Source organism: Mixophyes fleayi, chromosome 9 (assembly GCF_038048845.1).
Source record: "Mixophyes fleayi isolate aMixFle1 chromosome 9, aMixFle1.hap1, whole genome shotgun sequence".
Classification (NCBI taxonomy): Eukaryota; Metazoa; Chordata; class Amphibia; order Anura; family Limnodynastidae; genus Mixophyes; species Mixophyes fleayi.
The window spans coordinates 113,711,008-113,736,785 of record NC_134410.1 but is presented as its reverse complement, the minus strand read 5'-3'; the positions used below and the strand labels follow the sequence as shown (position 1 = coordinate 113,736,785).

At 43.7% G+C, this 25,778-nt stretch overlaps 1 protein-coding gene across 3 annotated transcripts in view; it reads left to right on the top strand.

Moving 5' to 3' along the window:
* FOXP3 (forkhead box P3) overlaps positions 1 to 25,778 on the top strand; it is a 163,447-nt gene that overhangs the window by 84,134 nt on the left and 53,535 nt on the right. Inside the window, exon 1 of one of the 3 annotated variants that reach the window (XM_075185008.1) lies at positions 24,308 to 24,445. The exons of the other annotated variants lie outside the window; for them this stretch is intronic. The gene's annotated coding sequence lies outside the window, so the exon portion shown is untranslated. Of the gene's footprint in view, positions 1 to 24,307; positions 24,446 to 25,778 lie in introns of those variants that run through there. 3 annotated transcript variants of the gene reach the window in all.

Here is a 25,778-nt window from a genome sequence, read left to right as displayed (position 1 = left end):
GCGCATGCGCGCCCCGTTAATAGGCAACAGGACGCTATTTTGAACCCAGTGGCGGCTGGTGACGTCACCACCACCAGTAATTAACACTGGCTAGTTCCTATTTAAGGAGGTCAGAGTATTAGCTCCCACCTGTACCACTCTACCACCTCTACTATCTTTTCGGTTCCTGGTTACTGACTTCGGCTTGTTCCTCGACTACTTCTTTGCCTGACTCTTGCTGCCTATTTCTTCTGGATTCTGACATTGGCTTGTTTTCTTACACTTCTTTTGGATCACAATTTGGTACTGCTCAAGTCCGTCTGGTTCTGACCCAAATTGCCTGACGATTCTTTCTCTGCTTCGTTGGCAGCTACACTGGAGAACCGCGACCTGCGCGTCCCTAGCAGCCAAATCCATACCTCCTTGCGGAGGTCCAAGGTGAAGACCAGGCGCGCGTTAGACTCCGTGCCTTCAGTTTCAGTAGTGCAAATACCTGCAGGCAGCACCACACTTCGGCGTGACAGGTGTGAATCCCAACCTATTCAGAAATAGCCAGAAATTCTTTTAGAGACCATACATCTCCTCTTGAATCATAATTTTACCTTTAGTTAACATTGCATAATTTTTGTTCTACGTGTAGACATGAAACATACCTATGTATATGGATAATTTGGGCCAATACTTAATTTCTAATTAATGCTCTCTAAACTAGGATTGTACATATTCAGCCTAATTATAAAAATATACAGTGGACATCTTCAATATTAATTATGAACAATGTTACTTTGATGTCAATTTTACTATATGAAATCATGATGATTGGACGTATAATGACCACAGCACTGTCCCCTTTGAAGTCCCCATTTGGTATCTGCCTATAGCCTTTGTTTTGATAGGATGATTTAATCACTGTGCCAAGGAGATGCTGAGCCCCCCTTTGCTATTGCCCCCTTCTATGGATAGCACAGGATATAATGAACAATAGGTGCCTGGCAAATGCTTAGTGGATGTGCCAACAAAGCAAAATTAACCCTTTCGTTACTTGCCGCATTGAGTTCAGAAATTGCACAATAAATATTTTAGATATGTTTAATCCCTGATTGTCATAACTTCTGTGTGTACTCCTGGACAGTATCTGTCGGTTTGTAGACGTCTGAGATACATTCCAGTGGGTTCAACCTAATTTGAACTCATGTTAGGATTGTTTTTGCCATATAAGCAAGCACAGGAAAAACATATTCAACGCACAGCAGAGAAAAAAGATTATACTTTCTACTTGCTTTTTCCTCCTCTTTTATGGCTGAATAAGCCTAGTTGCCCTTTTGTCTGGTGAAAACAGGAGGACGGGGCTTGTTGGGCAGTGTTAAGTGGGTGCACAGCTTCAAATTTAGGTTGTTTTTATTCATGGGAAGGGAAGCACACAGAACAGTCGTAGCTTGACTAGTGCTCATTAATTGCCATGGTAAATGGAATGTTTGGAGGTACATGTGTTAAAGGACGCATGGTAGAGCATGGATGGCTTCATGAGTCATTTTTCTCCATCGCTGCTCGGCCATGTGTGCAAGCCCTAAGGGAAGCACAGGGAGAAATCTGGAATCGTACATGCTGCATTTTACAGGGGACACTGAAATGCGTCATTGCAATAAAGTTTGTCGGCTTGTGTGTCTTTTTTTTCTCTCTCTCTGAATGCCAGAGAAGGGCTGAGAAGTAGTGATTCCAGGTACGGATGGTTCAGATAAAGAAGCCTAGATTAGAAAAGAATTAGAACGTTTTTAAATGGACTTTACATAGTTCACAAAGGGATTAGTTAATGCACCCTGGATTTATAATATATTCATAAGGATTATCATAGGGTCATTAACCTCCTTTGATAACTCAACTGTTTGTCAGATCAATTTTAATCCATAATTTGAATCCCAGTCATGGTCAGTTAAGTAGATGCAGTTTATACCATTGAAAGAAATGATATTTAAAGCCAAGGTATGGGGATTACTGGGAATAGTTTTAATAAGTGTAATTAGTAACTGTTATAATGAGACTTTTAAATGACCCAGCTGGGCGTCTGGGAGCCTGCGAGAAAAGTTCTTTGACATTATAAAAATCAGGAAGTTAAGACAAGGAATAGTTAAAGCATCTATTTGTATCCTAATTAAATAAAATGCTTATAAAGTCTACATACAAGATAACATGTGTCCAACCTTTTATTCCTTATGCTGGAGAAGATGTACCCAAATAGGAAACTTCCACCATAAATGGAGGTCTTGTCCTAAGATTTCTACCTATTGGTCAGATATTCAGAAGCTGTTAGACATGTTACAAACAAGGGTTTCCTTAAGACAATGGACATTCCTTTTGGGTCTATAGAACACCAGCCTCAGTAGAAACTCTAACAAACTTGTTTTTGATGTTATTCAAGCAGCTAAAAGTATGCTGGCAACATTTTGGAAGCAACCCTTGCCTCCCCCATGATTACAGTAAAAAGTAGATTTATAATATTCATAGAAAAGATTATCCAATAACTACATGGTGGAGGTGACAAATTAATCAAGTTTGGGATCCTTGGTTTACCCACAGTTTAAAGTCTACAGGCCTGATTCATTAAGGGTCGTAAACTGTGAATTTGTACAATATCATCCTGCAAAATCAGCTTGCCCAGAACTGGACCATACGCCACAGAACGCAGCCACCTTCAGTTAATCTTCAAACACGAAGGACACTTACTACAGCTTACGATTTCAGGGAAGGAACGAGGCGTGGAAGGGGCATTTGGCACAGTTGATGTACAGTAAGAGCGTGCCAAACTTGAGTGCACGCGGCAGTGTCTAATTCAAGCTCGGGCCATCTCTCGGGTACCTGTTTTTCAGAGATATCTCTTGCTCCAGCCACAGGTCTGGTCTAAGTGGCGATTACTAGTGATGATGGCTGTGCATGCATGTTAGACTTAAAACATGTGTATGCAATCAGTAACAATTGTAAAAATGTATCTTATAAACTGTAGCCATTCATAACATCCTAATAAATGTATTTAATGCATTCATTCATTTGTAATGTTTTGTTATTAATGCCTATATTATTAACATGTGACATTAATTGGTTTTTTTTTCTGTTCGTTCTTTTAGGAATTTATATTCCAAATATATATGTGACATTTCCTGCAGTGTCCTGTGTAGTAGCGCCGAGCAGACCTACACATTCATCAGCGCACGTATCTTCAGATCCACTCCTTGTTTAATGCGATTGTGCGCAGACCTGAATTATATGTGCTCTGAAACCAACGCACGTTGCTCTTAGTATGCATTCCTTGATGAATCAGGCCCTACAAGAGCCCCATAAATTTTGCTTGACAGCATGTCCTTTATCCTTGGTTGCTTGCTAGGATTTTGGTACTTTTCAAAATTACATAATACCCCCCCTCGTCCAAGATTTCCCCCTCTCCATATGTCCCCTTGTTAAAGTGGAAAATAGCCCTACAATCTAAAGCTGAGGCTGTTTTTGGGTGGCATGCTGCCCACTATTCTCATGATTATTTATTTCTTTTACAATACTTTATTGAAGGATCAATGGAGCCAAACATAGGACCAGCTTAAGTCAGGCAGCAAGTAAATTCAAAACAATTTGAAGAGTGGGTATGTATACTGGGTATAACAGTTTGTAACCAGCTCCACCAACCAAATTTTATAGTGAAAGAGGAAGATCTGGGGGGCAATGCAGGTGAGGAGAAATAATATTAAATAGGAAGGGGGGGGGTGATCCAGGAGAAGCCACAGAAACTTTCTACTATTATGTTTAAAAGGGCAATATCAAGGTATGGTGCATAGTTTCCACATTTTGCAGAACCATTTTGAGGAACTTTTAATGAAACAAGTCATTTATTATTAGAGATGAGCGGTTCAGGTTTGGAGAAATCCGACAGAACTGAGATTTGGGGTTCCGAGCGAAACGGAGTCACGACTCGCCAATTTCAGATCTCAAAGCGAGGTAAAACTTAATTTCCGTGAAGATATCGATCCAAAACTCGCGATAGTTTATATCTCGTATTCATAGCCCTCCCCTGTTTTCTCATGTCCATTTTAGAACAGACAGCGTGTAGGGAGGATGTAAGCTGCAGTGCTCTGCTCTGAAAATAGCGTTTAAACTTAGACTACAGTATACAGCGTTAGACAGGGTGAAAAAGTGAACAATATCTGTGTGCCTTTGCTGTATGACTGTTAAAGGGCTCACCGTGTATGTTCCCGTAACCTTACATCAACCTTAGAATACTAAACATTTGCATGCAAATAAAAACACGGAGACATGTATAAGTTATTAAAAAATTGCCTGAGCTTTTATTATAATTTTAACTTTAACTAAAACCTATGGTGGCGGAGAAAGGGCCCTGCGAAACAACTCTCAAGCTGATAACACTAAATCACAAGTGGACTGGCGCACACCGCCGTACGTCCACAACCACGGGGAACAAATCCCATCATAACTTGTGCTGAGTTGGCGTCAGAGTGACTGCCCCTTTAAAAACTCACGCTGCCCTCCCTCACCGAGCCGGAGAGGGACCCTCCTCACCGAAGGGCCAAAAAGGGAGTTACTGGTGCCTCAAAGGGGGGCAGTGACCTACGACAACTACCTGCGCGCCCACAACTCAGCCGCTGAACGCAGTGCCTTCCTACCCCGCTGCGCCCCACAGACGCCGCAGCCCGCCACCAGCTAATCGAGACACACCGACACACCCCCGCAAATCCTATCTATAAACAACCCCATACCTTCTTCCGTTAGATGTACGCCGTCTCGTCTAAATAGGTGAGGTGACTCTACCCCTAAGCCCGGGTGATTGATAACTACACCTCCCAAGGACCGAACAACCTTCCGAATTGCGCTATTTAGCTTCCTGACCATAACCGTCATCTTTGTTAAGGGGATAGTCGTTCTCCATGCTAGCCGGGGGATTAATGCCGACCAACCAATGATGATATCAGGCCATGACTCATGGATTCGCGTAAGGTCTTCCCGAATCGCGATAATGAGATCAAGTGACTTTCCTTTCCCCAGATCATTGCCCCCCACATGCACTATCAGGACATTTGGTGGGCCTTGCTGTTTAATAAGCCTCACCAACCATGGAATAAGATCGGGCCAGCCTAAGCCCCTTCTGCCCAACCATCTTACTATGGTGCCCTCGTGATTTGGGATAACATTAGACCTGGGGTGGCCAGCTGCCCAGAACACAAAAGAATGCCCAATGATCCACACCATCTTAGTTGGAACACCATCACCTGGAAGCAGAAAAACAGTGTTAAAACCATGCCACCTTAATTTGGAAGACAGGCCAGGCTTAGCATAAAAGCACGAGAAGGATAGCAAAAAGAAAACTGTAAGGCAAAATTTTGATTAGCGGAACAAAATCAAACATCAACATTGTCAATCCTGACGTAAGATTTATAAGCTGTGGATTTCCAGCAGCCCAGGGCTTTTATGGTCTCAGTGGAGGATCCAGCCAAGGCAGCAGATGTGGCCGCCCCCATTCCTGAACGAATGAGTCCTGTACATAGTACTGTCAAGATTTAGTGACTGCAGGGTCCTTTTCATAATGGCCGAAAATTTATATTTCGTCAGGGGCATGCCGTTATGGTGACATAAAAACAAACGGGCCTGAGGTCTCATATTCATAAACCGAGACACTAAGTTAACCGGGCAGATGTTACTATTAGGCTGACTAGTTAACTGCACCCATGCTCCCTTGCTACCCTGATCAGTCTTAGAACTAATTATTTTACAGACAACAACCCCTCCACATAAGCTGACATGCTCTGCCTTCAAACCAGACTCTTGATGCTCCCTGGATCTAGCAACCAGTTCAGAAACCCGAAAAGCTCCAAAAAACGCCATGGAGAACGCAGCGCTAAATAAGAGCTTCTCATATACATCGACTGACTACACCCAGGGTCCCTATCAACTGGTCAAGAATATTGTTGGTAATTGGTAAGCGCGCATCTACATGCGAGGGTCGAGCCCTGGCCCACCCCTTAAGGGCCTTGCTGATCATGAACCCCTTGGTGACATCCGTGTAACCTTGCAGCCTGGCCATGAAAGATATCCCCGCCAGAGTAGATGCCATAGAGGCTCTAGATTCCCCATTGGAGTATCTCTCCCAAATAAATGCTAACATAGCGTCACGCTGACCTGCCTGAGATTGATCTTTTTGCCCGCTGAATAGTGACCACCGTCTCCATGCTGCCTGATATGTCCTCAGAGTGGAAGAGGCTACCGCTTGTTCCACGAGCCCCCTTATGCCGGCTTGATGATCTGCCAAACACAAGAGGGACACGGAATACCAACATTGTCCGCCTGGGGAGCCAGATTACGGAACTTGCTCCACTGGCCCGGGACAAAGCATCGGCCAAACTATTTTGCACCCCCGGAACGTGTCTAGCCCTGAAGGAAATATCGTACTGCAGGCAGCGCAAAACTAGATGACGCAGCAGAGATATTGCATGATGGGAGGAGGCGCTTTGCTTATTGATTGACTGGACCACCCCCAAATTGTCGCACCAAAAAACTATGTGCTTCCCCTGCAACGCGGGCGCCCACAGTTCAATCGTCACGGCAATCGGGAATAGCTCCAGGACCAACAAGTTCTTGGTAATTCCTACCCTATGCCACTCATCGGGCCAGCTTTCCGCGCACCAATGACCGTCCAGGTAAGCGCCGAAGCCGCATGCTCCGGAAGCATCCGTAAACAGGTCGATATTAAAGTTTGTTACGGGTGGTGACGGCCAGATTTGTGTCCCGTTGAAATCCCTGAGGAAGGTGAGCCAAATCTGCAAATCCTCCCTGATCACCTTGGATAGCCGCACTGCCGCATGCGGCCTACTCCTACCCGCAGTGGCTCTCTGTAGCTTTCTACAGAAAACTCTGCCCATGGGAATCACACGGCAGGCAAAGTTGAACCTCCCTAACGGGGACTGAACCTGCCTGAGCGGACTGGAGCTGGAACCCAGCACTTCTGCAATAGCCTCGAACATCTTGGACACCTTCTCCTGTTGGGAGCCTGCAGATCCCAGCCACTGTGTCGATCTCAATTCCAAGGAATTAGAGACACGTGGCTGGGCCCTCCGTTTTATCCGCGGCAATGGGAACGCCTAGCACCCTAAAAAGAGCCTCAGTGGAAAACAATGTATCCCGGCAACAAGTGGAATCAGGTGGCCCGATAACCAAGAAGTCGTCAAGATAGTGTGCGATCCACCGACACCCCATTCCCGTCTGAATGCACCAATGCAAGAAGCCACTGAACTTCTCGAATAGCGCACAGGATATCGAACAACCCATGGGAAGACAGCGATCGATATAGTATCCACCACGATGCCGAAAACCCATGAACTGATACGACTCTGGGTGGAGGAGCAGTAACCTAAAAGCCGTCTCGATGTCAATTTTAGCTAACAGGGAACCCCTCCCGCATTTCTGCTCCAAAGCTAGGGCAGATTCGAACGATTGATAACTAACCGAACTTAGGGTGGCGTCTATAGCGTCGTTCACGGATAGGCCAGTCGGGTATGACAAATGCTGTATTAGTCTGAATTTTCCCGCTGCCTTTTTGGGGACAACCCCTACCGGGGACAAAATAAGATTTGGGATGGGCGGAATTGTGAACGGGCCAACCATACGACCCAGACCAACCTCCTTCCCAATTTTTTCATCTAAAACCTCCGGGAGAGCGAGCGCCGATTTCAAATTGACCGGCGCTGCCGTAGAAATGCTGCCCTTAACTGGGAGTTAAAAGCCTAGATGAAAGCCGTCATGTAGGAGAGCAGCGGTGTCTCTATCATGGAACCAAGCGAGCCACTTGTCCAATTCCGCCAGATTAATTGGCGATGGACCCTTGACTCGGCGTATCTGGGTTTGCGCTTCTTCCCCTACCCCCAGTTCGTCGGGCATGTGTACATTCGGCGGCTGGGTGCTGACCTCCGCATGCCGTGCAATTGTGTTTGAATCTACAAGAGGCTCCTCGCTGGCAAAGAGCCTGCGTTGAAATCAAAGCATCTTCCTTTTGTGGGGAGGGTAGCTTGCACCCTCCCTGGTCCTTGAAACCTCCTGCCTGTGTTACCCTCGGCCCCCTGATTGCTCGGTCTCATGAGTTCCAGCCAGGTGTCGATGTCCTTAGAACCCAGAGGGAGCTTCTCGCACCCGCTCATCCGCTTACGGAAGAGCTCATCATAAGCTCTCCAGATTAAAGGGCCGTCTTTCACTACCATCCCGCTAATCAGGTGGATATATCTCCATACCTCCTCCTGCTCACCGGGCCTAGTCTCTAGGTAAATGGTAGCAAAAATACAGAAGGCATTCGACCATCTAGGGAACGATCGATACCTATCTTCCCCCATTCCTGACTTTTCACATGCCGAGGCCAGCGCCTTCTTGCCTTCACTTGTCAGTGCGAACATGTCCACATACTTCCCGCACCTAATTCTATCCCGTACACTAGGCCTAATACCGTGGGTTATCTCTAGGGTTTCGACCTGCCCTAAGTCACTCCTAGCCACCGTCCGTTCCGCGCCCCCTGCCTGCGGTGCCTGCTTGCTGCGCTTGCCTAGTAATTTTGTTTCCAATAACCTGATGAGTTTTCTGGGCCTATCGTCAGAATCTGAGGAACCACTGCTCGTGGAGAGAACTGGTGACCCCAAAATTTGTACATCGTGTGTGGTACCAGAAAAGGACTCACCATGAGGAGCAGGATTCCCGGCACCGACTGACGCCTCTCCGTCCCTGGCTGACACCGTCTGGGCATCCGCTGGTCCCGGGATCGATTCCACACGGATCCCTGCCGACCTCTGGTCTCGTGACTCGGACCCGGAACGACCTCCACCGGCAACCCTCATCTCTTGGTTCGTGACCGCAGGTTCTGAAACACAAAGTGGAGCAGTAAGCTGAGACCTAGGCATGTAATCCAGTCGTCGCCGCACTGATCCCATGTCTGGGCCGCGGGGATCTGGGCTTGATGACACGAGGGGACCCGGGCTATAGGAACCCCCCGGTATTACGCGACGCTGAGAGGGGATATTGTCATAAGGAGCCCGGTATGATTCTTCGTAAAAAACGCTTGGTCTGGGCTGGTTGCGCAACGGGGGGGACCATTGGGACATATTACCGCCGCTGGAATGATTGTAATCATATACTAAGTTATCTCGCGCGAAACCTCGGCTAAAATGACTGCTACTGCTGTACGCTCCCGCCGGCGAGGGGGCCCGCCGAGACCTGTACGTCCAATTATCCGTTGCCGGCAGAACGTGTCGTTGAAGGGAGGGCCGCACAGGCGCCTGATAACTGTCCCCAAAAACTTCCACGCTCCCGCTATTGAACATATCTGTCCCCACATATCTTTGCCCCTGCCTGTAGCGCTGAACCCTATCCGCCCCCGGGGTAGAAGGTCTAAATGAGCCCCTGTCTGACAAAGGTTCCCCCCAAAATGCGCCCCCCAAGAAGAACCCCTGCCACTATGTGGTAAAAAGGGGCTGGGTGGGAAATGCAGCTGGTGAGGGGCAGGGGGGTTATATGGCTGCATGTCCCCCCTGCGGGCCAAGATGGGTGGGGTGATGGGGTACTGGATAAAAACCTCCAAGCTGGACCCCCCTTTCCTCCCCTGAGGGCTGCTGCCTGCCTCCACTCTACCCTCCCTAGAACTGCCCCTAGAGGGGGAATCATATACAGCCTGCGAGGATGCAGCATAACTCCAGCTGGAGAGGACCCAGGGGCACCCGCTGGCATCTCCCCCCCACCGCTGCTGCCGACTGAGGAGGACTCAGCGGCGCGGGATGGCGGCCTGGGTCTGCGCATGCGCGGCCCAGATGCTGCCGCCGGTCGGTTCGAGCGACCCCGCCGCCCGCTGTCTTGCCCAGGTGTGCCAGAGGTGTCAGGGGGAGAAGCGTGAGCCCAGTTCACGGACTCACGCTAGGAAGGAGAGGGGGCCCCGAGAAATCCACCGGGAGTGAAGGGGGTGGGGTGGTGGACACAAAATGGCGCCCAGAGCTCCGGGGAGAGGGAGACCTATAACGAGCTGGGCGGGTGGCGGGACGGCGTGGACGGGGCATAATGGCAATGCTGGTGAGGAAAAACAAAAGAAATAAAGGAGGGTATATGTGTGGAGAGGGGAAAGGGGGAGGAGGGGGGGAGAGAGAGGAGGAAGGAGGAGGGAAGGGAAAGCTGGCAGAGGAGAGAGAGAAAAAAGGACTGAAAATGAAATGCAGAAAAACAGGGGACAGGATAAGGCACAAGTAAAAAGCAGAAAGGAAAAATACAGGAGATAGGCAAAGAAACCAGGTACTTATCCGCTCTCTCTCTGATGTCTTCCTTCCTAGGCAATCTCGTGCTGTGGAATGAGGCAGAATAGGAAGTACAGCCCTCTTCACCAATCAAGGTCCCTCCCACTGGAGCACACATTGGTCGGGCCACAAACCTATGTTAAACCCTTCAGGTAAGAGTTCAGCTTACTACAAACCCTGTCGTCCTTTAAGTGCATTCGTCTTATGCAGCCTCACTTTTCATAGTAGCAGAACCCAAAAAACAATTAGATTTATTTATTTTATAATTTTAAGTTTTTCCAGTGAAAGTAACCTTGTGCGGGACAGTGACATATGTAGTAAGTAGGAAAAAACTTAATAATATAATAATTTAATAATATTGTGTGTGAGGGTCAGCAGCAGAACCCCTCCAATAAAATATTATATTCTAAAAAAATTTAAATTTTTCAAGTTGTTAAGGGTCATTCAGTAACATCTATATTAAGTGGGAAAAATGGTGTTTGCATGTGAAGGTTTTTTTTGGGCATTTTTGACATTCAGCAACCGCATGCAGAACATTGCTGCAGCTGCAAAAAAAATGTAATTTGCCATGCCACAAACTGAAGCAAGCCCATTAGATAGAGTAAACAACAAAAATTTAGTGTATGGTGCAAGAGATAAAAATTTTGAAACACTACACACACACTAAATTTAGAACGCAAGACAGCGTGCAACATGGAGAGTGAAGAGGCCGTAACAATCAGATGTCATTAGATGGACAGAGGCCTCAGTAGATATTTAGACAAGTAGATACTTAATTGTAAAACGCTATGTAATTTGTTGCCAGTATGTAAATAAATATTGATAATGATAGACGAAGGTGGCCTGCACCCATACTAAAAAACTTCAAAGACTTTGCACACAATTCTTTTGGAACATAATAGGGCATCCATCATAGACATTGATGCTACAGAAACAGGCAGAGGTCATTGGATATATTATCTTACAGGTCTGTTCTGTCCTTTAGAGGAAGCAGACATTGCTTCGGAGGGTGGTGCTTCTCTGTTTTACATCATTCTGGGACAGTGAAAAGCCAGAGCTTGTGTGAATGGCTGGTTAGTTTTCAATGTAACAAATGCTTTGTACAGGCTGCAGATTGATGGATTCGTTCACATTGACATGAGCAGTGATGTCACGCCAAGCAATACCCTGAAATAAAACTTTTTGTCTGCAGTGCCATAAAGATGTGGCTTCAGCTGCCAGTAATTTAGGGAAGCACAATTGCTAAGTTCTCTTTACTGGTTAACACCGCAGCTTGCTGGGCCAGTCGATGGGTATATGAGCATTCGTGACCTGGCTAGCTGGCTCACATGTGCACAGCTGAACTGAAAGCCCAGTCTTAGGCTGTCAGTACCAAAAAATAGAATAAAATATGTACAAAAATAAAACCTAGTATGGTTGGTTCGGGATGCCCTGAATGAGCGGGTCTCCTTGGTCTGATGCTAGAAGGCCGGTGGTGTTTGAAGCCCGAGGTGCCTATGCCTCCGGGGGACAGGGCCCGTAGGTGACCTGAAAATGCAGTTGTGGTGGGACTGTAACTCTCACCTTGCACAACCCCAGGGTAATGGGGACTGCCCAAGACTTGTGGCGGAGGGGGTCCTAAAGACCTATATATAAAATATAAAATGTATAAATAACACACCCCAACGAAAAAAATTTTTTTAGTAGCTAAGGATATTTGAACGAATTTAGGATAGTGTGTGGTTGCTGAATTAAAAATGAAGGTACATTTTTAGAATTGGCTCAAGTTTGAGATAATGGATACCCTCAGTTAATAGGAAACTTAGCCATAACATGTGCGTATTGGAAGCTACCAGAACATTCTAGAAGGTGAGACACTCAAATATTGTAGGTGTTCACTCCGCAATCATTCTAGAATATTCCCCCTCCATTTATGAGTCATTTTCAAAATCCGCACCACAAAGTTGCCCCAAAATCACTCTATTATGATTGGCAATAAAATGAGTGTTGCCGAGTGTAATATATATATGTTATATTAATGAAGTGTAATAAATATGTAAAACAGACTGTTAAGATATGCTAATAGTTGGCCTACACAAGTAAGTATAACTGACACTGCTGCAGATTTGGTTGTCAAAAACAGCTGACTTGACATGACAATACAATTGAAAGTCTACATTCTGAGAAATTAAGAGGACAGAATTTGGCACTGGCAAAGAACACATGAATAGATGGAGATATGAGGGCTGATGATTCACGCTATATGATGGAGTTGGAGAACCATATAGACTGGTTAATTAGTTTTTTTAATTGAATCAGAGAAAGCAAATGCTTTCTCTGATTCAGGACAGAGTTACAAAATTCTTCATTAAGACGAGAGTGGACTCAAGACCTCAGCTACATTTGGAGACATTTAAAAGATGATGAGAGGGCATAATGTTAAATGGTGCTAGTCAAGATGGCATTGTCCTTGGGCCCACCCACCCACCTATTGTTGAAAAGGACATGCACATAAATAAACAAAACACTTCAGCGACAGGGAAAGTCACTTTTGTTGCTGAAGAGGAGAGGGTCAGCAGCAATACTTTGGCCAAGATTGGTGAAAATTTGGACAGTTGTGAAGAGATAATTAGAAAATAGACTGTAAATGACTTCTAATGCTATAAATAGTAATATAGGAGCGAAAGCAGCCCAATATCACATAATTTTACCTATATTTTACAGTTTTTAATTAAATCCAGATCCAAAACCAAAACCAAGATCTTTCATGATTTTGTGGCAAATCCTGGAACAAAATGAAAACACGAAGATGTTTTAGAACCAAAAGCACATCCAAAATCAACACATGGGGGTCAGCGCACATCGCTATTGATTATGTGCAATAAGTGTGCCATAGTCTTTTAAGGACTGTTTGATGAGAGGCACCATGGGAGATATCCAGTAGGATGGCAGGTGGCGGCAGACATTATGTACCTGATTAGCCTGTTCTGATGACAGAAAGCCATTGGGATCGGATCCGGGAGGAGGAAGAACTTTGGTCAGAGAAGAACATCTATTAGGACCATGGTCAGAATAACATATCTTATCTTCCCCAAATGGTGTCAATTGGGGTATCCCTACCAGATGTGTAACAAGGAGCCAGGTTGGGAGCAACCCCTCCAACACGTGTCTGAAGTGGTGGCATAGAGTTTGTGCAGGAACATAATTAAATAATACATTAACTAGTTCTATTATCCTGACACAAATGGAACTACCAGCAAAATTCTCTCTAATTTCTGCCCATTCCTTCCTATCCAGCGACTTGGCCAAGCCTGCTTCACCTTTTAGCTCCTGGGGGTCTTTGGACGCAGAACCGGAGACTGCTAGCTCAGCGTAAGTAGAATTAAGATATAGGGATTTAAACGTTTTTAGAGACTTGCTGTGCAAAATTGACCTGTCTGGTGGAAGTGTCGGACTTACAGATACTTGTAAAATATTCTGGAGGGGACGGAGAATTCCTCCAGGAGTTCAAAATAGGTGTGAGAGCATATTAAGTCAGTTAGAAACGTACACCTCCTGCCAGGCAGGGACCAACAGGTAGACTGCTCTGACCCGAGCAAAAATTTGGATTCGTACAAAGAGGCACTAATGGTAAAGGAGGGGGTGCGAGAGGATAGAGGTTGGATGCTTAGTCCCAAATAAAGATGGAAAATTAAATAACAGTGTGAAAATTCAATATAGTTTGTTGCTGGTACCTTGGGAGCCAGAGGAGGGAGGAGAGTGTTGGGGCTTTAATGCTCTTGAATTTAATACAGGTCCATAAATTAGCAGAGGGAGAATATTCTATTGCACACAATGGGCGACTTGCACCACCAAGTAATATCTCTTCAAGTCTGGCCCTTGACTCCCTTCCTGGTTGCTGCAGCAAATGCAGCCTTACCATAGGACCTTCCATGCTCAGATTATAAAATTAAATTTGGGTTGGACTCAGACAGGCAACATCTGAATTAAATAGAGTTTCCTGGTTAACACATTTGTTTTGAGCCAATCCAGGAGATTATTTGTTTATCCCTAGAGTTGAGGTCAGATTTAACTTTGGACAATAAGAGAGGATAGTGAGTTTAGTAGCGCTGGTATTGTTGCTTGGTGATAAATACCTTTACGTATTTAAGTTTATGGCACTGCCACTTAATGGGAAAGGTCTGCTCTAGGTTAGTTTTCATGGCACCTGGAATATAAAAGTCTAGCACTTCTGTTTTCCTTGGTTTAACTTTGTAGTCCAAGAGAGAACAGTACGAGTGCAACTGTTGTCTGTGATTTTGGATGGATGATTTGGGGCTGGAAATTACACTATATTTTTTTATTATACAGTGCAGCATCTGGTCTGAGTAGAGGTAACTGTCAATCACTTGCAATTCTTCGCTTTGGAGCTCTGTGTGCGTTTTTTGTTGCAATTGACTGACAGTTATCTCTGCTCAGACCACAGATGCTACCAGTTTATTCATTTAAGCTGGAAAGTGATCATAGTAATTTGATTTGCTATGTAGAACACACATGTGTCGTGTTCTTTTCATTCATGTCACGTGTAGTATGATTCTGTCAAAGTGCCATCTGGTGGCAGAAACATTTATTGCACTTAATTTCAATATTGCGCTTTGGAAAACACACTTGACGCAACACAGTGTATTTGCTTAAAGAGTCTGTACACATTGCATGAATTAAATTATGCTGCGTTATTTTAATGCTTACTACATCTGTTTATAATGCCAATAATTATATATGTTTTAATAACTATGTATTGCAATTAGTCTTTTACTTTGACTGTGATATTGATGCTATATTTTCCAAAACTGGATGACAGGTATATTTTCAAGAATGGGTACAGATTGTGGATGTGCAAGCCACTTTCTGCTTTTCTACAATCTACAGGGATCGCTCATGAAAAAGAAACATAAATGTAATGAAGTTAGCACTGATTAAACTCAGGAAGATAGGAGCATTAACTTATGGAAAGACCATTAACATGTTATTAATCATTTATAAACTGCCAACATCTCCAGCTGCATTGTACAGATTAAGATGTGCAATGCAGATAAGTTCTACAGGGCATTATAGTAATTGCATCATCTTAACATTTACACAGACCTGACACAATAGGTATGAAAGCCCTGCGCAAATCTGAAGGACAGAAAAGAGATACAAACAAGAGGTGAGGGAACATGTAAGGTGACAGAGTGTACCTTGCAAATTGGAACACTATAGGAAAGTTTTAAACATACTTGCCAACTTTTCCTCATTGGCTTCAGGGAAATCCCAGGGAAGGTGGGTGTGCGGGGGCGGGGCTTGATGAATCGCATCATTTTGGCCCCACCCCTAAACGATTGTCACAATTTTGGGCAATTACAGCAGGGGGTGGGGCTAAGATGACACAATATTGTCATTAAGCCACGCCCCCCGCTACTTATCTATTGCGGTGGCGAGAACCGTGAGGGTTGCCTTGCTCTCCCGGGAGCCCAGGGAGGTCTCCCAGAAATGCAGGCGTCTCCCAGACATTCCGGGAGAGTAGGCAACTATGCGTTAAAGAAAAGCAGCTAATGAATCTCTACAGACTGAAGAGTCTTTTACATTTCTGTCTCCATTACTGAAGTCATGTTGTCTTACCTGTCAGTCTTTGATTAACTCTTGGTCTCCATGAAAATGGCCACCTTCATAGGCATCAATACATGGACATAGGACACAATTTCTGAACTGTGTCATCATGCCACAGATGGCGAAGCCAACCACGTCTTGTACTGGCTCAGCATCAGGGAGAATGCCAGACTCTTCAGGGAGTGCGGGAGATCACCCCTATTTCAGGGAGTCTCCCTGACATTCAGGGAGAGTTGGCAAGTATGGTTTTAAGAGATCAGCTGAGTAAGGCCAGTTATTATTAGGTGAGGTGCTTGCCTGAAAAGGTGAGTTTTAAATCAGCATTTAAAGGCTTGGGGGGTAGATTTAGCACAAGGTGGAGGTATTCACATGGTATCGATTCTAGTTATCATTTTCTAGAATGTGCTAGATAAATGATAGCTGGAATCTGATTGGTTACTATGAGCAACACCTCCACTTTTCCTTTTTAGAAGGATTGAATAATATGCCCCTTGTACACTCTGGGCCTGATTCATTAAGGAACGTAAATGCCGATATGTGCCATATTTTGTGTAAAATCGCTCTGTGCACACAAGGACATCCAATTAATCTTTGAGCACAAAGGCCCTTAGGACAGCCTGCGATTTCATGGGCAGAATGGGGAGAGTATAGGGCGTTTGCATGTAGGCAATGTACAGTAAGGACAGGCCAAGCTCGAGCACATGCCACAACGTCCGATTCAAGCTTTTGGTATCTCAAAGCTAAGTGTTTTTCTATCGGATTACTTGCACCAGCTGCAGGTCAGGTGCAAGTGCTGAGTGATCGTGATGACAGTCGCGTATACCTGCTAGAACATGTGTTTGCACTCAGAAATCATTTTATGTACAGTAGCTATTAATAACATTCTAAGAAATATATTTAATTTGGGGAAAAAATGGCAAATACATTTTTTCAAAAATATTTTATCATTAATTACTACATTATTGGCAAGTAAAGATAATTGCATTTTCTTTCTGTGCATTCTGTTAGGACTTTACATTACACCTATGTATTGGATGTATCCTACAGTGCATTGTGTCTGTCAAATCAGAGCGCACCTACACCCGTATTCAATAAGAGGTGTTTCTTCAGATCCGCTTGTAGTTGAATACAGATGAGCGTTTGCCCAAATAATGTGTGTGTTAAAAAAAAGATAAAGAAATTTATTTTCATTTTGCATTGATGAACCACGCTTTCTTTGAGTGGCTGGTGGCTGGTAGAAGAGAGTTACAGAGAGAAGGTGCAGCCCCAGAGACATCCTAATAAGTCCCGATCAGCATGCGGATTTATGTGTACACACTATACCATACTTGCCAACCTTATGTTGGCCGGGTTCGGGAGATCCTGGAGGTCACGAGGGGTGTACGGGTGGAGGGGGCGGGGCTTCACGATTCGCGTCATTTTGGCCCTGCCCCTGGTGACGTAATGCCTGTTTTGGGTCTTTTTACAGTGGTAAAAAGACCCCAAACAAGCATTACATCACTGGGGTTGGGGCCAAAATGACGCGAATCGCGAAGCCCCGGCTGCTCTGCCCATACATGCCGGCTCTAATATAGTAAAGTGGGCAGATGCGGGAGAATCGCCAGCTGTCCCAGGATTCTGGGAGACCTACCTAATTTGGGAGTCTCCCGGACATTCCGGAGAGTTGGCATGTATATATATATGTACTATACACGTTTTACAAGATTTACCTTCAGATCTGTGCTCTTTATCTGTCATGACCTTCACCTAACTCTACACACTCCATAGAGATCTATGGACACTGCCGGTTCTGAGGGCGTACACACTGCAGAATTGGACCGACATTGTTCCATCGTTGAACTAACTCTTTAGTCCGGTGTAAAAATCACTGACACTAATGCGATATCGGGCCGAACAGTCGTTTATGGTGTGATTGGCCCAATAATCAGGTGAAAACCCTGCAGTGTGTACCCAGCCTAACCCTTTTCACTGTGGCAGTGAGGATGTCTCTATAGTACTTCATACCCTGAGCAGAAAATCATATCCTGCACTGATGTGCACCAGAGTACAATATATTGTCTGCAGGTGGGATTTTGTCATCATCACACCACATATATTTTTTTTATTATTATTTAGTTCCCAATGGTGGTTTGTAATTCTGTGACATTTTTTAAAATACTTTCATGTTTTATGTGTACAAATCCCTCTGCTGGTAGCTGGGCAGGGGTTATATTGTTAAACACAGGCCAGTTATTCTAAAAAAAAATCTGTGATCATTTTTAAATACTGGTAAAACTACATGCGTTTACTTTGTTAACATCATTTGTTTTTATTTGAGAGTTGAGACCATGGAGTCTGCAAAAGAGGCCAGAATGTGGTGGCCTGTCTGTGATGTGGGTATCTGCCTGTCTCCGGGGCTTCATAATAAATACAACAAATAAAAACACAAAAGACAGGAGGCAGAATAAAACAATAATATAATAATAAAATAATGATAAGGAAGGTGGGCATCAGCCGTTAGGCAGTTTCTGGGAAGACCTAACACTTACCTGGACCCCAGGCCTGTGTCATTCAGAGGTTTTAATAAACCTAATTATAATGAGCTCAGCTGCAAAACATTAGTGAAAGTGTCAGGTCAATATGAGAAGTTCCTGCGGCTGACATACACCAGCCTGTGCTTCACTACAGGGGGTAAATGTATCAATATGCGGGTTCTTCAACACCCGCGTGTTCAGCCTCTTCCGCGATTAAATTTCAAGCGGCGCTGCATTGTAAAGGGAAGTTAACCCTTTACAATGCAGCACCGCTTGAAATTTAATCCCGGAAGAGGCTGAACACGCGGGTGTTGAAGAACCCGCATATTGATACATTTACCCCCAGGTGTTTTGTTCAGGCACCTTTCCATATCTATTTGTAGTGCTGTAGTTTTTCATGGCCTGTTACAAATCTTTAGCCATCAAACTGAGTTGTACCTATAGGGGGGAATTCAATGAGTTGGGAAGTGTCTCTGGATTGTCTGCTGTGAGATTTGACAGAAGTCTCCGCTCATCTTTCCACGCACACCATAGAGGTACAAGTAAAAATGAGCGGAGATTTCTACCGTAATTGCCGGAAATGTGCGCGCCGCAGTGTCTGTGCGCCACATCTCCGGCTTTTGAATTCACCCCATAGATAGATTTCTTTACTGGCATCTTACAGAAAGACAATACCAATGGCCAATTAGGCCTGGAAGCAAGGCATAACTCTACAAAACTAGTAAATCGAATTTGGAATTTACAATGTAGAATTGTGCATCTACTTATGTTTAAATCTTATGTTTAAATAGCTCATGGACAGGGAAATACTGTAAAAATTATATACAGTAATATATACATATATATACACACATATATATATATATAAATTATAAAATATACAGACTTTCATTCATAACATCGTAACTAGATCTATGTTCTCAAGGTGAGCGCTTTTCTTCCCTCTCCAAACTGAAACCATAACTGTCTGACACCCACTGGTATACCTGCCAACATTTATAAAGGTGAAATGGGGACACAATAAGCTCCACCCCTGATCCTCCCAAACATGACCACCTCATGAGGTGCAGACATATAACTTGAGACAAATGGTATGAATGCTCTGCTCATTAGATCTAATAAAAATCAAGGGCAGTAACACAAGGGACACACGTACATATTTTGAACAACGGGCCAGCCATGTTCCAACGTATGGCAGTGCAATTGATCAGCGCAGAATGAACCATCCAGTTACAAAGCTCTATGTTGAGCAGATGTCTCCAGAGTAAACCACTATTTGAAGGTCCAGGGCTGACCCCTTGTTGCATGCTAGTGGCCTACGGATTATGATTTTGGTTGGTAACCAATTGGTTATTAGACATTTTAATAAGGTATGAAATCAACTACATTGTTTCTAAGTCAAGCATTTGTGCTTAGATTTTAATGAATTACTGTAAAATAATTCAATATGTTTGCAGCATCCAAGTATCTCGAAGGATCAGATATTAGCAGAGATTACATCAAGCTCTAAATGGAAGCCTAGGCAAGACAAAATAATTGACATGTTATAGTAAGGGCCCAAAGGAAATGCACAAATCAGTAACGTGTAAACAATGCACAAATCCGCTGTGTCTTAAGAAACAATCCTACATAATTAATATGGCGAAGCTGAACATCACAAAATGATTCCTTCCACTTAAGCCCAAAAGTCTGAGAAAAAGGGTGGAAGCAAAAATAAAAACTAGTGTTGTGTGTACAAACCATATAAAAATAAATGTATAGATGAACCATCTAAGACATTCTGATTGCTTGGTCTGTTTAAATATTGACTAGGGGCCTGATTCATTAAGGATCTTAACTTGAGAAACTTCTTATTTCAGTCTCCTGGACAAAACCATGTTACAATGCAAGGGGAGCAAATTAGTATTCTGTTTTGCACATAAGTTAAATACTGACTGTTTTTTCATGTAGCACACAAATATCAACTTTAAATTTCAGTGTACAAATAAGCTATCAAGTATTTGAGTGCTACATGAAAAAACAGTCAGTATTTAACTTATGTGCAAAACAGAATACTAATTTGCACCCCTTGCATTGTAACATGGTTTTGTCCAGGAGACTGAAATAAGAAGTTTCTCAAGTTAAGATCCTTAATGAATCAGGCCCTAGGTCCTCAGATGATGTACTTCCTGCAAAGACACATGGGTGTAATGAATAATATAAAGTGAAGTTGCACCCTTAAGATTGCATGTGATGGATCAAATTAAGGGAAGATCAGAAAATAAATCCAAATCGAGCAGCTCAGGAGCAAAGACAATGCTGAACTGATGACCACACTCCCAACACCTGGATGAGACAGGGTAACATGAGATAGAGCTAGCAATGCCCTGAATATTGTAGAAAGGATTCCTCAAAAAATCATTACATAAATTACATGTACACATACCATACTTGCCAACTTTTCCTCGTTAGCTTCAAGGAGATCCGGGGGGAGGTGATGAATTGCATTATGATCAAGATGATGCATTATTTGCGTCATTAAGCCCGGCTTTCCGACACTTATCTATTGCGGGGCGAGAACTGGGAGGTTGTCCTGCTCTCCTGCGAGGTCTCCCAGAAATGCGGGACTCTCCCAGACATTCCAGGAGAGTAGGCAACTATGCGTTAAAGAAAAGCAGCTAATGAATCTCTAGAGACTGAAGTATCTTTTACATTTCTGTCTCCATTACTGAAGTCATGTTGTCTTACCTGTCAGTCTTTGATTAAATCTTGGCCTCCAGGAAAATGGCTAACTCCATAGGCATCAATACATGGACATAGGACACAATTACTGAACTGTATCATCATGCCACAGATGGCGAAGCCAACCACGTCTTGTACTGGCTCAGCATCAGGGAGAATGCCAGACTCTTCAGGGAGTGAGGGAGATCAGCCCTATTTCAGGGAGTCTCCCTGACATTCAGGAAGAGTTGGAAAGTATGAATTATACTAACCAACACTGATTGTCTCCTCTGGGACACCTAGTGACCGAAGGGCATATTTCACTGTGTCACTATCAAGGCAATATCAGGGTGGCCCCATCATACCCGCGAGCAACTTCTCGAGAGGGGACCAGGCAGCACAAAGGTAACAGATGATATTGATCATTTCTGGTCCCTTATAGGATTCCAATTGTTTTGATAAGTGACTTAAAGTTTGCTCAAGCCATGAATTCCACTATATACTTACGTTTAGGTCATAAATACCTAAATTTCCTTGCAAACCGTTCTTCCTCTGCTGAGCCACTCTGTCAGTCTCTACATTGGCTGCCTGTATTTCAACAAATCCAATATAAAATTCTTCTACTAACATACAAGGCCGTCAACAAAATTGCACCGACATACATGTCCTCACTTGTCTCAAAATATCTCCCAACTCGACACCTCAATTCTGCACAAGATCTACGTCTCTCTTCCACTCTCATCACATCCTCCCATTCTTGGTTACAGGACTTTTTCCGGGCTGCACCCACTTTGTGGAATTCCCTCCCTCGCACAGTAAGACTTTCCTCTAGTCTTCAAACCTTCAAGCCTTCTCTGAAAACCCACCTCTTCAGACAAGCTTATAATATTCCTCTACCACCCTCTTAATCTCCCTAGATTACCCTATTACCATCCTCTACACAGCTAACACAAGACAACAACCCTCTGACCAACATTGCCATACACACAGCCCACTCAATACTTTTACCTTTGCATTCTAGCTGGTCCATTGTGCAATACGATGTAGCACATGCCCTTGTGTTTCAAACTCCCATTGTCCTATAGATTGTAAGCTTGCGAGCAGGGTTCTCTTACCTCTCTGTCTGTATGTATTACCCAGTATTGTCTTATTAATGTTTGTTCCCAATTGTAAAGCGCTGCGGAATTTGCTGGCACTATATAAATAAATGTTGATGATGATGATAATAAATACAGTGAAACAGTTTTAGGAACCTAATCACATTTATTATGTTAATTTAAGTGCCTCTGCAATCTAAGGGGCCAATTTACCAAGCTCCTAAGAGCTGAAAATCCCATGAAAACTGAAGTTATTAAATAGCGTCTATTTATAAAAATAACAAATAAATGGTAATAATAATAATAAATAACAACGGTCCTACTGCCATCGTACCCAAATGCACACTCCATCAGGGGCAGACCTAGACTTTTTTTTAGGGGGGTGCCGATTTTGCATAGCTACGCCCCTCCTTCACTCTGATTGGTTGGTCCTGCTCCCTTTTCCCAAATATCGGACCTCTCCACCGCAATTTAATGGGATGAAGATTGCTGCTAGGGAGGCGATTGCCCCGATCGTCCCCCTCTAGATCCGCCAGTGCTCTCTATAGGTTTCTATGGGGACTGTTAGGATGCCTCATTTATCAACTTTCGAAAATCAAAGCTTTTTGGAGCTTGTCCGCAATTCCTAACACAGTCTGAAGATGTCGTTAGCCATTGAATCCTATGGGAAGAGCATTGCGGTAGAGAGATCTTCGAATCCCTCACCGCAGCTTACCTTCACCCCTCGTCCGGTCACTATCACGAGTATGGGCAGCACAGTGGCCTAGTGGTTAGCACTTCTGCCTCACAGCACTGGGGTCATGAGTTCGATTCCCGACCATGGCCTCATCTGTGTGGAGTTTGTATGTTCTCCCTGTGTTTGCGTGGGTTTCCTCGGGGTGCTCCGGTTTCCTCCCACACTCCAAAAACATACTGGTAGGTTAATTGGCTGCTATCAAAAATTGACCCTATTCTCTCCCTCTCTGTCTATCAATCTGTCTGTGAGTGTGTGTGTGTCTATATTAGGGAATTTAGACTGTAAGCTCCAATGGGGCAGGGACTGATGTGAGTTCTCTGTACAGCGCTGCGGAATTAGTGGCGCTATATAAATAAATGATGATGATGATGATGATGAAGTATGTCTCTGCCACTTTAGGTCACGCAAGTGCAAAGCAATTTTGCCATAGTAGGCAAACGGGACTTTTAAGGTAAGTGAAATCATCACCAGACAGCCTCCTATCGAACGCTCTGTCCTGGGATGATTGTTTTTTTTATAAATGATCACCAAAAATCATATGTCATCACAACGAAAACCCTGTTACTTAATAGATAGGCCCCTAAATTGTGAGATCTGCTGCATGGTATTCATTGAGTATTTAAAGAATAGACCACATCTCACATCAATGCTTCTAATCATGATCTGCAAAGCAGACCAGTGGCTCAACATCAGTCGGACAGTTGATGGTTACCTAGACCGGTATAATTGAAGCTTTCAATTACAGCTTCACACAACAGCTGCAGATTTCAGTTATACTCATGAAAGTCAGAACCTCAAACAACATACATTGAAAAAAGAAATCTCAATCTCTGTTTCCTACAGAGAAGCTCAGAGTTCCGTAGGCCACAGGAGAGCCTTAAAAGGTCACCCTGAACAGCTGCTTCAGCATAGACAGTGACGGCACTTTATCCTGACTGGTCAAATCAACGTAAAGAGCAATTTCACTTCTTTCTAGTAAATCGATAGCCTACATTTTCATGACATAAAATGACTACCTCCGCCGTATGTAGACAACAGGTAAAACCTGCACTTGTAATTTTGCATCTAGGTTATATTTCATTTAAACTTATTATTCAGGATTCCACATGCAAGCTTTAGCATTTAATTCATACAAAGCCCTTGTCATGGCATCTAATATCTCCAAGTAATATGCTTCTACAATGTCTTGTGTCTCAGCTGTGTTTTTATTAAGTTATCTGCCTGGATATAGCAGATTCTGTGTCCCTCTGTCGGGCAGAATGGGTTGATATGACGTCAGTTCTTGATTTGAAGATGAAAGGGCACTCTTGAGATAAAAGACAGAGCCTGTACCTATAGGTCTGTAGGAGCCCAGGCGTACGAGAGGCACTGTGTCCACTTAAACAGCGCACTGCACTAGCTATGTCTCCGGTCAACAAGCCAGACAGCGGGGGACAGGCAAAAGTTTCATGCAAACAGTGACCGGTGTGAGTCTATAGAGGCGAGGACACATTCATCACACTCATGGTAAGAAAACATGGATTGAAGGAAATGTTTATTATAACGAGACATCTTCTGTCAGTGCAGAATGTCAATAGTGCTGTTGTTGGAGGCTCAAAAGGGACATCCGAAACAGACCTGAAGGGCAGCTGTGACAGCCTTTCAAATTTAGCAGGCAGCCAAATCGTAACACATCCCAGTTGTTCTCAGAAGCCACCAGCATTGTGGGCTTAACCTATTCACTGCCTAGAGGCCCTGCAGAGCAGAGTCCGTACACCCTACACAGGGTCTACAGGTGGATTCAGAAGAATCAAGACAGTAATGTTCACGTAGACATGTATATTCTGTAGGACCGATCCAACTGTAATAAACAATATGTATTTGCTTAGGCCTTTATGTTTTGTACTACCAATGTTATTTACGTATATAGTGCTAACATCTTCCGCAAGTGTCTACAACAGGGTAATACATAGCAGGTAATGGTAGAACCAACACAAATGGTGACAGCAGAGCTTGCAATCTAAATATTCTGCTTATGTGGAAGACTGCCAGCAGGGAAGCCCCTGTGTTTCATATGCTGTGATAAGTAACTGCACGTTATTCAGTTTAATAATAATAATAATAATAGAGCGATATTATAGTCTGTATGCTACTATACTGGTGCACTATAGGGAGAGGCTTAACTCCTCGATTAGCTTGTGTTTCTTGTATATGACGCATGCTACTGAAATTTAATGCAACAACCATTTCATCATCATCAACATTTATTTATGCAGCGAAAGCAAATTCCGTCGCGCTTTTTACGATTGGGGACAAACAAAGTAATAAAACAATACTGGGTAATACAGACAGACAGAGAGGTAAGAGGGCCCTGCTCGCAAGCTTACAATCTATTGGGGAACTATTTATTGCGGTTTTGCATAAACATCTGAAAAGCATTAACCAAGGCCTGAAATACAGCTTGTAAAAACAAAACCACATTATTCTAATATCCCAATAAAAGGAAAAGCTTTTTTTTTTTTTCGAAGTAAGCGGAATCTATTCCCATCAGATTCTCTATTTATTTCATTTTTTTGGGCTTATAACAATGCTAAAATCATTTTTAATGCACCATAACTTTTTAGACCTGATAGTGTTTTTTTTGTTTTCTCCCCATGATCAGCTTGTTAAAGGCTGGCACAGCTTTAGCATGGAAAGTTTAAAGAGATATTGATAATAAATGATGTATTTAATGAGCTATCACTCATCTTCATCTAACTTTGGCAACGTGCCTCATTTGCTAGGTCTCCCAGTCCCTTACGCTGGCATTGAGACAAGAGCTATTTTTGCTCTAAGAGCCATATATTGTATTGCCAAGGTC